We start from the raw sequence: 12,619 nt of genomic DNA, 5'->3' as shown, positions 1-12,619 counted from the left end.
TTCGGAGCATTGATGGTCTCCTGGTGGGACTGGAAATTAATTTTTGCTCCGAGGATACTCCACTTCCGGAGTATTTTGTGGTGCTGAGACCCCCTGAGGTGCCTCCAGTAGAGGAAGAAAAGGGGTTAAGCAGCTGTGCTGTGCCCTGGAGCAATGATAGCTGCAGGGGTCAGGCACAGGCCTTGCTCACATGCTCAGGGAACAGCTCACTGCCAGTTTAGTGTCAGGAAGGGTCTCCCTTGGAGATTGGCACAAGTGCCAGGGGGCTTTTGCCTTCCTCTGCAGCTGTGAACATTGCTCCTTGCCAGGCTCCTCAGGGCTGTTTCTGGCCAGGGATTCCCTGCTGTGGCAGGGCCAGGAGTCCAGCTGTGCATGTGATCTCTCCACCTCTCTTCCCCATGGCAGCTTTGTTTTTCTAGATTTCAGTCACTTGTAGCATAGGTCTTCTAAGGCAATGTCCAACAGCTCTACACCGAACAGGAGCTGCTGGTTTTTAACTGTCCCTGCATACAATAAAATTTTCTTTTTATTGAATCTGGGTTCTGTTATCTGTAAACATTTGCCTATTTCTGCCCTGAGAACTTTGTCCTTCAGGAGTTTTATCAGTTGCCACAGATAATTTTTGGACTCAGAACAATGTTGCAGCTATTTGAAGAGCTCAGCACTTTCTTATTGAGACATCCTTCAAGGATGTCTCTAAAGGGTCCAGGTCAAGTCATTTCTTTTCTGCTCTGTTTAAGGACTGAGCTCAACAACTGGAAAACTTGCTTGTCTGCTCTGCAGAGTGAAGGGTACCATGTGCGTGTTCCAGCCATTTCACATTCAGCTCTGCAAGCTGGTTCCCACATCCTCCAGGCAGGAACACAAGAGGACGGGGCAGCTGGAGCCTCAAAGCATGTGGCGTCACCCTCCATGCTTGCAGGGAAGAGCTGGCTCTGACTCTGGTCCCTGCTGTGGGAAAAAACAAGCCCTGATCCCAAACTGTACCCTATCCACTACAGCACCAACAATTCTCCATACATGCAAAATATTGTCTTTAACACAAGGCCAGCAGGAGCCATGGAGCAGTCCCAGCAGCAGACTTGTTTTGGTCACACCCTACAAGCAAATTGCAGCACAGATCCCACCACAACCTCTCCAGCCCATCCCACAAAGCACAGTCTGTCCCATGGGGCGGCCCAGGCTCTAGTCCCTGGACATAAGGGCTCTGGTCTACCTGGTCCTGAACATCACCAGGACCCAGAGCATTCTTTCCCACCTACCTCCTCACCACACACAATGGCACCTAGCAGTGGACCCCCTCCCTCAGCCCCACCACCACCTTCCTTGGCTCCATCCCAGCTAGACACATACCCATCCTGACCCACCACACACCCCTGCCACATCACCAGCCCCCCCCACGCACCAGACTCACAGAGAAACAGGCTGCCCATTTCTCTCACTTTTCTAGGGATTTGATCTAGTTTGACTCCCACAGTGTTTAGTCAGAGCTAAGCAGTGGGCCACCACCCTCACCAGGTTCCTCCACATCTATGCCAGTATTAGACTTCAGAGTGGTGAGTCCACATGCCCCTGTCCTTGATGAGTATACCCACACTATCCTTCTCCATCATATCCTAAGGCCCACTCTTGTTTCACATTAGTACCACCATGCACAGTCTCATGCTCATTTCTTGTCCATCTCTGCTCAGTGGTGCAATGCCAGCTACTAGGGATGTTTTCCACCTCCAACTCCTCAGCCAGTTTCAGCTGCTTTGTGGGCAGAGGGCATTAATAAAAATATATAAGGTGGACACCAAGAGTCCTGCAGTTCACCAAGGAGTACACCTGCCTCTGGTCCAGTATCCTCCTGGGCCTAGTGATCCTGCCAGGGACCAGGCTTCAGCCCAGAGGTGCACCAGCACTCTCGTACAGCTCACCACCTCCCCTCCCCCAAATCAGCCAGTCTCCACTGGTCTGGCAGAGTCCCAGTCCATCTCCACAAAGCCTGTCAGAGGAGGAGCCAGCACAGCCACCACAGTGGACACACCACACTCCTCATGGTGCAGAGTGGTGGTGAAACAGTATTTGGGCTCCAGCTGCCTGAGCACAGCCACACTGTCAGTGTCCCACAGCCCAGAGGCAACCTCCTGCCATCCTCACCACCCTGCAGAGATCAACTCCCCCAAAAACCACAGCAGCCACTGGCACAAAGTCCTACTGACACCCCAAGTTGCCTGCGGCTCCCCTCTCTGCTCACCCTGAGGTCCATCCTCCACCTGCTGCAACACCCTGCCACAGCCCATGATCTCAGTGAGGAACCCCCATGTTTCTCAGCAAGGTCTGGCTCAGCAAAATCAAACTGCCCTGTCTTCAGGGTAAGCCAGACTCTGCTGCCAAAAAAAGCAGCTCTCTCCACTGGACACAGGACTCTGAACACAGCCTAGGCATGGTTGGAGCACTGGGGAGCCCAAGCTCTACCCCCACCCCGTGGACCATGCTGTGCACTCTGTGTTATCAACACCACCCAAAGCAGCCCTCCTCTGACCCCGGGGAGGGGCACAAGGCTTGCCTGCCAAGAGAAAAGGAGACAGTGGGAAGGGAATCGAGTCACATAGAAGAGAGCATGACAGCAGATGATGTTTTTAAGGCAGGGAGAGCTTGTATTTTTCAAAAAATATGAGGATGAAAACAGATGGTCTCCATCCTGAAGTTAACATTTTTGTCAGGAATCACACTACAACAGATGAAAAGAGACTCCCACAACCCCTAGGTCTGGTGGTACCCAGACCAGCAGATCAGCCTTCCAGAATGGGGTGCCCAGCTGGGGGACGTCTTCTGTGTTCATGTCACTGCTTCTAGTCCCTCCACCTCAAAGATGCTGCACGCAGGACATGGTAACACTGCCTGTGCAGACATGCAATGCGCTGCTGCCCACCCTCTGCCCACGGAGCAGATAAGCCAAAATCAAGGTGGCTGGCACATAGGAACCCCATTTTCTTGTCTCCCTGGCAGCCCAACCTCCTCTTTACCTCTCTAGCTTTTCACCCCATTCTTCCCCCTTGATAACTCTCCCCTTCCCTCTGCCCAACCCTCCCATTCCCACTTTCCTGCCTTTTCCATACCCATCCCAATCCTGCTGCCTGGCTTCTCCTTCAGGGTTCCCCAACTGCTGACACGCAGTGGCTCTGAGACCCTCAGAGCAGCACTGGACCCCTCCTTCACCTCCTGTTCTGTCCTCCACCTTGCTTAGTATAGTCCTCCCTGCCAAAGCTTTACCTCTCCAGCCACTTCCTGGTGGGGTCCAAGATTTGCTTTATACCCACCTGGAGAAAGCAGCGGGTTTGGCTTTGCCGGGTGATTTCCTTTTAAATGGTCCCAAGAAACAGAAGCAAAACTCGCAGCAAAACGGCGAGAGCAGCTCACTGCCCCAGCGATGGGCTGCACGGCCCCGTCTCAGCGCGGGCAGGGAGGGATGTGGGCAGGGAGCGACATGCCCCGGTGCACTTCACCTTGTCACCAGGAGTTTGTGTCAGCGGCAGCACAGAGAGCTACAAAGCTGCCGTTTAATGTACCCCGTTGGCTCCTGAAGAAGTGCAGCGGGAACGCCGTGTCAGAGCACAATCCACCTTAAAAGGAGCACCGACCCCAGGTTAAAGGCTCATTCGGCAGCACTGTCGCTGCCACCCCTCCACACACCTCTGTGAGCTGGACTGGAAATCATTAATCATGGGAATTGCTTCAGATCGTAAAAATTTGCCAATAAAAATCATAAATGTTGGAAATTCTCCCCGGATGAAGAGTGCTCTATGTAAAAATCAAATTATTTCACAACCCGAGAGACCTTTAATTCCCATTTGCTCCACCACAGGCAGCCAAGCCCCTGCTGTGCTGTCACTGCCAGGTCCACATTGCACAAAAGCAATCTGCGTTCCCCACAGGAGCTGGAGCAGGGCAGAAGGAGTTTATCCCGGCAACGTTTTCCAAGACTAACGGCTACAATACAACACCACAGTCCAGCTCTATCCATCACACTCAGATGTTCCCTCTCAAAGGAGACCATGCAGTTCATAGAACCATACAATGTCATGAGTTAGAAGAAACACACAAAGATCATGGAATGGCTTGGGTTAGAAGGGACCTTAAAGCTCATCTCTTTCCACACCCTTTGCTATGGGCAAGGACACCTTCCACTATCCCAGGTTGCTCCAAGCCCTGTCCTACCCGGACTTGGACGCTTTCAGGGAGGGAGCAGCCACAGCTTCTTTGAGCAACCTCTGCCATTGCCTCACCACCCTCACAGTGGAGAATTTCTTCCTAGTATTTAATTTTATCTACCTTTCTCCAGCTTAAAGACATTCACCCCTGTCCAGGCGAGATCATGGTCCCCCGAAACACGAACAAACTTGGAGAACACGCTGGTGAGAGGACATGACACAGGGATCTAAACCCCGTTCAGGACAAACGCGGCTTTTCTCCGCGACCCATTTTTATGCCGCTTTGATTTCCTGGGCATTTGCTGCATCTCAGGAGAGATGCGGAGATACGCGGCGCTCTCGCACCGCCTGTCCCCGGCTCCGATCCTGGCCCCGCCGGCAGCTCCGGCTGTAGAGGAGCCCCCGGGCCCGCCCGGGCGCCCCGGTAATCCCGATACCCCCGGTGTCCCCGCTCCCGGGGGCAGCGGCGGCCCCCACCGACCGCTCCCCCCGGCGGAAGGTGCGGCGCGGCCCTGAAGAGCGGCCTTGCACTGGGAACTCCCCTCGCTTCACATCTTCCCCGGGACGGGTCTCCGCCGCCCCCCGCGCTTACCTGAGCAGCTGCGGCGGTGCCGGCGCGGCGGGCGGAGCGCGGCCGGGCCCGGGGCGGGGCGGGGCGCGGGACACGCCCCGGCAGCGGGAGCGGGGCGGGAGCGGAGCGGGGCCTGCCCGCCCTCGGTACACGAGTGGCGGGGGGGGGTCCCCGCTGGCCCCCGGCGCACCGGGGCAGTTGGTGCTGCTTCGTCCCACGGAGCTGCAACTGCCGGGGATATTCCTGCCCACCTGAAATACCCCAGCCCGGCCCTTCACAGGTCACTTGCTTTACATTTTCGTTCTGGATTCATGTCTCTGCTCCCCCTCGAAGACAAAGATCTGCACCACCCTCCGCTTCCTCCTGCCTGGAACCTTTCTTCTCCCCAGAAAACTCTTTCCCTCCCCATCATGCCATCTGGCAGTGTCAGCATCCCTCTGTGCCTTTTTCTATCACATGCCACAAATGAGTTTTCATTTTCAGTGGATGACTTTTGAGATCACGCTGGGTACAGAGGAAGGTTTCCCCCCGTCCCAGATAGTTTGTCTCGGGTCGCTGCTCTCTTGCACTCCAAATATACAATTCCCGAGGTTTTCCAGGCAGATCACTGCTCTTTAATATCCAGCTTTAGTTCCCTGGTCCAAGTGGTATGAGCTGCTTAACGGGGCTGTTAATCTGCAGCTCACATTGCATTAAACAAAACAAAACAAAAAACCAAACCAAAACAAAAACAAACAAACAAACAAAAAAACCAAAACCGCAAACCACCACAAACCAAACCAAACCAAACCAAATCAAAAAACACCCACCACCCCAAGGATGAAGTATTCCAGCTAGAAGCTCCAGGGACCCACATGCTTCCAGAGCCTTGGGAGACGGACACTGGGTCCTCATGGTGCTGCCTCAATTCTAAGGCAGGAGAAATGATCCCATGTCCGCTGTCTGCAGGCAGTTGAGAAGGAGCATCACTGCATGTGGTGCTGTGCCTTCCTGGGGTATGGTGCAGAGCTCCATGGGATGTGGCGTTGCTGGCAGCAGGGACCCCTAGCAGACCCATCACATCCATTACCCTACCTGACATGCAGGATTTTTGACCCATGGTGTAAAAAACTGCTCCTATGCAGCTGGCAAGCAAACAGTGAGGATTGAGCCTTGGAAGGAGACAGTAAATGGGTTTAGAGGGAATTATCCTGACAGCAGACTCTATCACAAGCTGTGGGTGGCCATGCTTTAAGCCGAAGGAGGGTAGAATTGAATTCGATATTGAAAAGAATATTGTCTGTGAGGGTGGTGGGGCTCTGGCACATGTTGCCCAGAGGAACTGTGGTTTCCCCATCCCTGGAAGCGTCCAAGACCAGGTAGGACAGGACTTGGAGCAACTTAGGATAATGGAAGGTGTCCCTGCCAATAACAGGGGTGTGGATTAGATGACCTTTAAAAATCCCTTGCAACCCAAACCAGTCTGTGATTCTGTGTTTGGCTGACACCACAAGTGGACAAAATGTGGGGTTGTTTCACTGCAGCTTACGGGTCTGTGCACATCGCTCCAGGGATGGGACTATGAGACATGAGCAGTACTGTGGGGCTGTGCTTCCCTAGGAACAGCAAGAGATGCAGCTTTGCTTGCAGTGAAGTGACTGGTCAGGAAGCCAGAGGGATGGATGGCTGGAGGTCCTTCCTTTCCTAGAAATCTCACAGAACTGCTGGGTGGTGTGTGCCCCCATGATTGTTGTTTCTTGGGCTCCTGGCACTGGCTCCATCACCTTGACACCACTCCCACACTGAGCACTGCCTGCACTGCAGTGTTGATCACTGAAATGTCACTGATAGATCCTCCCCTAGTAGGTCCTACCCAGCTCCTGAGCTGACCCAGTCACCCCATCGTGCTTGGTGGGGTGCTCAGCTATGCTACTGGCAATGGGTGGCAATGGGTGCTCTGGGGCCCAGCTTGCGGGTCTGCCACAAGTGGGACAGTGGTGCTTCACTGCAGGGCTGACAGGGCCATGCCAGCACTGCCAGGCATCTGCCCACTGTGCTGCAAACCCTTAGCTCTCTGCCATCTCTGCAGGTCTCAAGGAGATGACAACCTGCAGCCCTTTACTTCCCACCACCCCAAAATTAACACCTCATCATGCCACTGCAGCAGGGACAAGGGTGAGGGGTGTCTCATGCAGCCTGGGGCAATCAGAGACTGCCCAGCCCATGCACATGCTGGGAGGCCAGGGAGATGCAGAGAACAGGGTCACGGGCAAGTGCTGAGGTGACCTCATAACCCGATGGTGGAGCCTCAGGCATTCCCAGACCTGCTTTCCAGGCTGGATTGAAGTCTATGCTTCAATGTTTCCTTGCAAGAGAACTTCTGCCCTTGCCTGCAGAGCCCTGCCCTTCCTTCCCCTGGGAAGGAAGTCCTGGAAGAGGAGTCAGGTGGGGGAGAAGGGGAAAGGGAAGGGAACAAGGGAGAGAAGCTGGGCAAATGGAGCAGCCCAGGGGAGGGCGCAGCTGCAGGCAGGGCCATAGGCAGAAGGAGCTCTCACCTCGGACATGAAGGCACTTTGACAGTGAATCAGCTGTGCCGTCACCCAGCACTTCCAGTTTCTTGGGAAGTGACAGAGCCAGAGCTTTGGATCTTCTGGGATGGCTGAGACGTGCCATGGCACAGCAGCAGACCACAGCTGACAGCCCAAGCCAGTTCTGCGTTTTCATCAGGACTTTGCAGAGCAGAACATCCGCAGGGCTGGTGTCTCCGTGCAAGAGCTCCAGGCACTGGGGTCCTCCCAGGCCACCCAAATGGGAAGGCTGTGTTGCAGAATTTCTTAGAAAAAGTGGACATGATTTGTACTTGGACTGTAGTTGAATCACCCAGACTGGGCCTCATGGCACAGGTAGAAATTCAGTGCCAAGTTTATTGCACAGTTAGAATTACAGTTTAAGGTGTTAGCAAGGGACAGAGGGTTTTCTAGTAGTTAGCAAGTACAGTAATTAGTATGGACACAGCAGCTGCCTTAAGAGTTTGTTCAACAATAAGTGTTTGCATTCTTCCCTGTGCTGTATGCCAATAAGAATACACCTGTAAATGTAAACTATGTAGAACTGTATAAAACCTGCCATCTCAGACTGAATAAACGGAGAACATAGCATTAATCATATTGATCGGATCTGCATTCTGCTCTCGCCCAAACTCCCCGTTTATTTTAGGATCTCTTCGCTAGTAGGCTGCACTACAACAGAAGGCAGATGGAGATCAACCTGACCCTGCAGAACCACGAAATCACCTCCAGATGCTTTCTGTGCAGTATACCAACATGTCAGTGCAGGGTGGGCTGGGGGAAGTGAGTGAAGATTTGTCCAAAGCAGGGAAGGGGAGTGAATGCAGATCAGGGTGGTTCCTGGAGAGGGACCCTAGCCAGGAGCGCAGGCAGGAGGGAAGGAGCCAGGTGGCTGTGGCTCCGTGTGCACCAGGGAGGTGTGAGAAGGAATCATCAGGTCAAGTCGTGCTCTGGTCCTCAGTGACAGCCTGGTGAACAGGGCTGCTGGAGCTGCAGGGTCATGGGGGAGGATGTGGAAGTCACAGCATATGCGAGAGTATACAGTGGCACCTAAGGGGACTTGTGCAGCTAATGGGATCAGGAAGGCTGGGTGAAAACTGCTGAAGGATGGCTTCTTCTCACAAATACAAATACGAGGCATAAAGGATAAAATCTTCCTGTTGTTCCAGGCACAGACTGAGGAGCTGGTGACCAGCCTTCACACACTTTTGACAGATGCTCCTTGAGGAGCACAGAGGGGAGATCTCACCTGAAGCTGAGGTGCCTAAGGAAGGAGCACTGCAGGGCTGGGGGAAGGTAGGACTGCAGCACATGGGTCACTGTGGATGGGAGTCCAGTGCTACACACAGCAGCACGACATCATGTGGCAGGAGCTGCCCTCGATCCCAAGAGAGGGACAGACCCTGATGGTGGGCTAGATGGGCTCAGTGCCCATGCCAGCCCAGTTCCACCCCACAGGGGCAAGGAGCAGGGCCAGAAACACACTTGGTACTGGGGCTGCTGCTCATGTTCTCAGACTTCTCTGCCTGCCTCGAGCAGGTCAGGCCTTTGCCAGTCTTGGCAAGGTGTCCTGGGGTGTCTTTTTGATGCTTCTATCCCCAGTTATCTGTTCTGTTTGTGTTGGATATTATGTTCTGCACCTTTGAAACTGGTTCTGAGAGCGAAGCAGGGAGAAAGAGAAGCACACAGTTTGTTTTCAGAAACTCACTCACTCCTCTACATTCCTCTCCTGGACTGTGTTTATCTGTAGCACAGACAGGCAGCAGGACAGAGAACTCCTGTGCTTTTAGTTAGTTTAGCTAGCGGAGGCAGAGGAGTCCCCTGGACTGTTTTTTTCTTTTTCTTGGGACTGTTTAAATCTGTCCTGGACTGAAAAACCCAAAAGAGCACCAGGAGTTCACACCTGCAGCCCACCGGAGCCCATGATGGCATTTTCCAGTGCCGGAGGGACTGATAAGACATGGGGCGAGCTGAACTGCAACCCACAGCAAGGATGTTCTCAATTTGCCATATCACTTCAGAACAACAAGAGGTTTTATTGTTTCATATTATTCATTTTTTATGCTTGTGGGCACTTTGTTAAATAAATCATTTTTTCCACTTTTCTCTAAGGAGATTTTTTTGGGGGCAGGGGACTTTTTGGGTTTGCTTCCCAGAGGGACCCCATTCAGAGGTTTCCTCCAAAATTTTCCCTAAACCAGGACACAAGGCACTGTCACACCCACAGGCAGAGCAGGCAACCTGGGACTGATTCTGGTTGTCACCTGCAGGGTCAGAAGTGCCTTAAGAAGCTATTATTCACACCAATTCTTCTTCCTCCAGATGAGTCCTGTCGCTTTCACTGCACTAAGCACATACTGCGCCATTTTTTAAGCTCCTGGAAATGCAAATTCAACTTGCTCACATCCCTAATTTGTTCTCGCTAAACATTTCAACTGCCTTGGCCACTTTCCTCCCTGCTACTACACCCAGGCAGAGTGGGATCAACACAGACTTTACTCAAAAAAAATTGAGCAGCCAACAACATTTTGGGAAACAGCTCTCTTGGGAAACAGAAACTTCCCCATCTGGAACTTCCAATTGGGAAATATAATCTAAAAATCAGTGGGTGAAACACAGCTTGGAGCTCCAGGAACTGCTCTGCATGGCCACCCCAGTAGCTCTCCTGCCCAGAGGATGCAGGGATGAACCACTGCTTTCCCTCTGGTGACACTGGCCCAAGTGGACCACATTCCTGCACACAGAGATCTGTATTAAAGAGATTGTGAGCCTCAGGCGTGGCTAGTGCTGTTTCAAGTGCCAGGGTATAGGAAGTGCCAGTCAATGATTTTTTCACTGATGGCAGTGATGCTCACAAGGCTCTGATCTTCAATGACAAGCTGTGTAGTGCTTCCCTGTAAATCCCAGCACGTCCCTGCAAGCGGCACCCAGTGCAAAACACCCCGTTCAGACCCAAACTGGCTACATGTGTGTTGCAGGATCTTCCAGAAGTATATCTTCTAGAGATAACCTAACACTTTCTGAGGCACCTCACCTGGTAAGAGCTGTCAGTCCAAGCAGGAGCCCCTTTCCAGAAGCCAGTCAGCCCTCCCACCTGCAGAGTGACCTCCCTGGTGCAGGTGACCTCCAGTCCTCCATCACAGGCCTCAGCTTTGGGCAGAAGTCAAGCAGGGACCATCATCTACATATACACCTGAAACAGGCACCTGAGCAAGGCTGACCAGATGCCCACCAGATTCCTCTTCCACTTGGAAGTGCAGCCCAGGATTGTGTAGATGGTGTATCTCCCTGTCCTGGTTTAGGGCAAATTTGGGAGAAAACCTCCAAATAGGGTCCCTCTGGAGGGACCTCACCCTAGGACACTCCCCCACTTCATCCACCTCACAGATACAGCAGCCACAGGGACCTGGGAATCCCAATCCACCACCCCTCAGCCTGTCACCCCCCCAGGACCTCTCCAGCTCCTTGGAGACCGCTTTCCAGACAGGTCCAAATTCTCCCTTTCCTTCAAAGTCCCCTGTGTTCCTCTGCTTTTCTTTGGCATTCCTCATCCTTCTCTCACTTCCCAAGCTCCAGCTCCACATCACCAGCCTCTTCTTGGCCCCACACTCCTCCCAGCTACTATGGTGACCCCTGGGCACTATCACAGCCCAGCAGGTCAGAGCTGGGCTCTCTGGGAGAGTTTTCAGCCCTTTGCACCTCTGACAGCTGTGGATGGCAATGGCTGTCCCTGCTCTGCTTTACCAGGACAGGAGCAGGCTGACTGTGCCTGCCCACCACCTGAACTTCTCTGGGGTGGGATGCAAGAGGTCAGAGCTAGCCTATTCTATTCTATTTGATTATATTGGCCTGCCAGGTTAATAGCAGAATGTACTTCAGAGATAACCCAGGAGACTGATCATTAAGAAAGCTCTCTGACTTAGTCATCCCATGGGATGTAATTTCTGGATGTGATCAAACACCAGGGGCCTCACACAGCACCCACCTGCATCCCAGTATGTGGTCTGTGAGCCTTGCAAGCAGAACACTGCATGGTGAAGTCTGGCAATTTTCATGGTCCCATGTTGCCACTTTCAGATCTGCCAGTTTCTGAGCCCTCAGGAGGGCTGCCAAAGGACTGCAATGCCCTCTGAACCCCAAATCCCAGGACAGGCATGGGACCTAAAGCAGAACATTCCATTATGTGTGTACATGTCCCCTTTCTGCTGCTAAAGCCTCAAAGAGAAGGGGCAGCCTGATGGGGTGTCAGGTCAACTTATAAAAACCTTGTTGCCTGTTTATCTTGCAGAAGATAAACACCAGCCCATATTCCATGGACTACTTTAAATCTAGGACGATGACCCTGGAGAGACTGCCCTGACTGACAGCTTGCTTTGCTGTCCTAGAGAATTCACCTTCTCACTACCCAGAGTTCTTTGGAGAAGGCTATGTTCAACCTTAAATTTACTCCCCATGGGCTCCTTAGTGGTGCAATTCCAGCTTTTCACCTCTACCTAATCCCAGGTGACAACTCAGTGGAAATAAGTAACGCAGAAGGCCTGGCACAGGTTGCCCAAAGAAGCTGTGTCTGCCCCGTCCCTGGAAGTGTCCAAGGCCAGGTTGCATGGGACTTAGAGCAATCTGGTCTAGTGGAAGATGTCACTGCTGATGGCAGGAGTGTGGAATGGATGACCTTTAAAAATCCCTTCCAACACAAACCATTCTGAAATTCTGTGATTTATTTTGCTACTGAAGAGCAGTCAGGTTTACCAGCACTCAAATCCTGACCTTTTGATGCAAAATCTACAGTGCAGAGCAGCAGTAAGCCCTCTGAACTGCTTGGCTGACTTAGATGCCAGCAGTGGACAACCAGTGTCACACCTGGTGAGAAGTTACTGGAAGTAGAGACCTTGGTTCACAATCCAGTGCTGATGCCTCAGACCTGTCTGTCCCCCTGACAGTGCCTCCTGCTCCAGAGGCTGCCACAAAGGCCTGCCCTCATGCACAAGCCACCGCAAACTGCAGATGTAGACATGAACCCAACATCAAACCTTTCCCTCATTTCTCCCCAGCCTATTTACCCAAAATGAACAAAATCCACTGAAAGAGTAAACAGGCAACCTGACTCCACAGGAGCCAGGTGACAGAGTCACGAAAAACAGCAAAGATACGCAGGTCCCTGCGTCTTCAGGGAGAGTCGGACTCAATAGCAGCTGTTGAACATTCAGAAGAAAACAGCATGATATTTTTAAATCCCATTTTTCACATCCATAAAGTCAGTTCCTTTTTGGACCATTTGAATGCCATCACTGATCCAAATCTCCTGC

General features: G+C 52.5%; 1 protein-coding gene across 3 annotated transcripts in view; it reads right to left on the bottom strand.

The window, feature by feature from the left end:
* Positions 1–4,808, bottom strand: part of AIFM3 (apoptosis inducing factor mitochondria associated 3) — a 55,285-nt gene extending 50,477 nt beyond the window's left edge. For all 3 annotated transcript variants that reach the window (XM_066199510.1, XM_066199511.1, XM_066199512.1), the window contains exon 1: positions 4,789–4,808. The gene's annotated coding sequence lies outside the window, so the exon portion shown is untranslated. The remainder of the gene's footprint in view (positions 1–4,788) is intronic.
* Positions 4,809–12,619: the final 7,811 nt, after the last annotated feature.

This window comes from Chamaea fasciata, unplaced genomic scaffold, assembly GCF_029207755.1.
Source record: "Chamaea fasciata isolate MVZ Bird 193981 ecotype frontalis unplaced genomic scaffold, bChaFas1.0.hap1 SCAF_18, whole genome shotgun sequence".
Taxonomy (NCBI): Eukaryota; Metazoa; Chordata; class Aves; order Passeriformes; family Sylviidae; genus Chamaea; species Chamaea fasciata.
This window is presented reverse-complemented; position numbering and strand designations above follow the sequence as displayed.